Source organism: Heptranchias perlo, chromosome 12 (assembly GCF_035084215.1).
Source record: "Heptranchias perlo isolate sHepPer1 chromosome 12, sHepPer1.hap1, whole genome shotgun sequence".
Taxonomy (NCBI): Eukaryota; Metazoa; Chordata; class Chondrichthyes; order Hexanchiformes; family Hexanchidae; genus Heptranchias; species Heptranchias perlo.
The window spans coordinates 64,792,587-64,795,086 of record NC_090336.1 but is presented as its reverse complement, the minus strand read 5'-3'; the positions used below and the strand labels follow the sequence as shown (position 1 = coordinate 64,795,086).

The window sequence follows — 2,500 nt, the reverse complement described above, 5'->3', positions numbered from 1 at the left end:
CTGTCGTTTATGAAAGGTTGTAATGACACTGCTTTGCAGCTGACCATATCCACTGATTTGTGACGCCCGTATGGAGGCTGATATCTCAGGAGGGCCGAGGCCGATTTCCTCCGGGGACGGCTCGTCGCGTGCGGCAGGACGAGGCGCAGCGGACGGTACCGTGCGCTCGGAGGTGCGGCGCTGCCCGCCGGAGGTACAGCGAAAGGCTGCAAACCGCTTTCCGCCTGCTAACTCGGCGGCCGTCAGACCGACCGACTCCGCTTTACCACCGGAGCTAGAGTCGGGCAAGGGGCACCGAAGGGTACCGGAAGGATCGCGTTCGCACGACGGGAAGTCGACTAGCGGGCCGCCGAAAGCGAGCCGGGGGCCCCCGGTTTTTCTGTCCCACCTGGAGACTGATATCTCAGGAAGGCCGAGGCCGATTTCCTCCGGGGACGGCTCGTCGCGTGCGGCAGGACGAGGCGCAGCGGACGGTACCGAGCGCTCGGAGGTGCGGCGCTGCCCGCCGGAGGTACAGCGAAAGTCTGCGAACCGCTTTCCGCCTCCTCTCACCGCACGGCTCTCCTTTTCACCCACTGGCGGATTTTCACCCTCCGACTGCTCGCTACCGTCCGCTGCGCCTGGTCCGGGCCCTGTCCATTGTCATGTTAATGGCAGGGCGGGGCAGGACTGCTTTCACCAGGAACCCGGTTTTCTGGGTCAGAGGTTCCAGGGGACCTGTTTTGTGCGGACTTCCCTGTGTCCGTCCCTCCCTGCCTGCCTTCCCCCCAGGACTTCCTTCTGAACACCTTTGTCGTTTGAGCGAGGGCCAAAAGCCTGCCTGTGAAAGGGAAGGATCAGCCGGTCAGCCCCCTGTTGGTCGCTGCTGCCAGTGCAGCAGGCGTGCGTGTGTCCTCGGCCTCGTGTCCAGGTCCCTCAGGGACTTGAGGCAACTCTCCCCGGTGGTCTCGTGGTCAGGACCGGGCTTCGAATCCCGGTCGGGGGGGATGACATTCTGCTGCAGATTAATTGGCATGAAGGAAAGTCTCCCCTCCTGAGCGTAAAGCTCCACCCTCACCACCACCGCCGCCTTTTCCACCCCTTGACAAACAGACAGACAGACAGACAGACAGTCAGTCAGTCCAGTTCGGGAGCGCAGCTTTCATTTGGAAGCAGACCCTGCTTGTTTAAAGTCAACGACGCCAAGTTATTTTGCACTTTGAACTATATCGCTACGTGCGAGCGGCACTCAGCCTTGGAGAAGAAAAAAATACCACTGAGCTGAGAAAGTTCTTTTTAAAACGGTTTCCTTCCACAGCAGCTCTGAGTGTGAGAGAGAGAGAGAGAGAGAGAGAGAGAGATATCAGCTTTATTCTCAGTAATAATACACACACACACACACACACACACACACACACACACAGACACTGGGAAAGAGCTGATTTTCCTTTTGAATATCTCCCCACGGGGAGCTGCACCGTTCCCAGAAACACTGCAATACTGGGTCGATGCGTGGAGTGGACGGAGCAAGCCCCTATTCCATCTCCCAGTTCTAAAAATCAATTAAAAATAATAATAAATAATATGTGTGTGTGTGTGTGTGTGTGTGTCGGTGTCAGTATCAGTCAGTCAGTCAGTGTCTCTCTCTCTCTCTCTCTCTCTCACTCAGAGCTGCTGTGGAAGGAAACTTTTTTAAAAAGAACTTGCATATTGAAAGAAAGATGTGTCTCAAGCTGCCGGGCCCTGTCCATTGTCATGTCAATGGCAGGACTGCTTTCACCAGGAACCCGTTTTTCTGGGTCAGAGGTTCCAGGGGACCTGTTTTGTGCGGACTTCCCTGTGTCCGTCCCTCCCTGCCTGCCTTCCCCCCAGGACTTCCTTCTGAACAGCTTTGTCGTTTAAAATAATAATAAATAATATGTGTGTGTGTGTGTGTGTGTGTGTGTGTGTGTGTGTCGGTGTCAGTATCAGTCAGTGAGTCAGTGTCTCTCTCTCTCTCTCTCTCTCTCTCTCACTCAGAGCTGCTGTGGAAGGAAACTTTTTTAAAAAGAACTTGCATATTGAAAGAAAGATGTGTCTCAAGCTGCCGGGCCCTGTCCATTGTCATGTCAATGGCAGGACTGCTTTCACCAGGAACCCGGTTTTGTGGGTCAGAGGTTCCAGGGGACCTGTTTTGTGCGGACTTCCCTGTGTCCGTCCCTCCCTGCCTGCCTTCCCCCCAGGACTTCCTTCTGAACACCTTTGTCGTTTGAGCGAGGGCCAAAAGCCTGCCTGTGAAAGGGAAGGATCAGCCGGTCAGCCCCCTGTTGGTCGCTGCTGCCAGTGCAGCAGGCGTGCGTGTGTATTCGGCCTCGTGTCCAGGTCCCTCAGGGACTTGAGGCAACTCTCCCCGGTGGTCTCGTGGTCAGGACCGGGCTTCGAATCCCGGTCGGGGGGGGATGACTTTCTGCTGCAGATTAATTGGCACCTCTGAAAGAAAATCTCCCCTCCTGAGCGTAAAGCTCCACCCTCACCACCACCG

The 2,500-nt window shown here is 55.9% G+C and overlaps 1 pseudogene; it reads right to left on the bottom strand.

Moving 5' to 3' along the window:
* Positions 1-1,446: 1,446 nt before the first annotated feature.
* Positions 1,447-1,563, bottom strand: LOC137329252 (U2 spliceosomal RNA; annotated as a pseudogene).
* Positions 1,564-2,500: the final 937 nt, after the last annotated feature.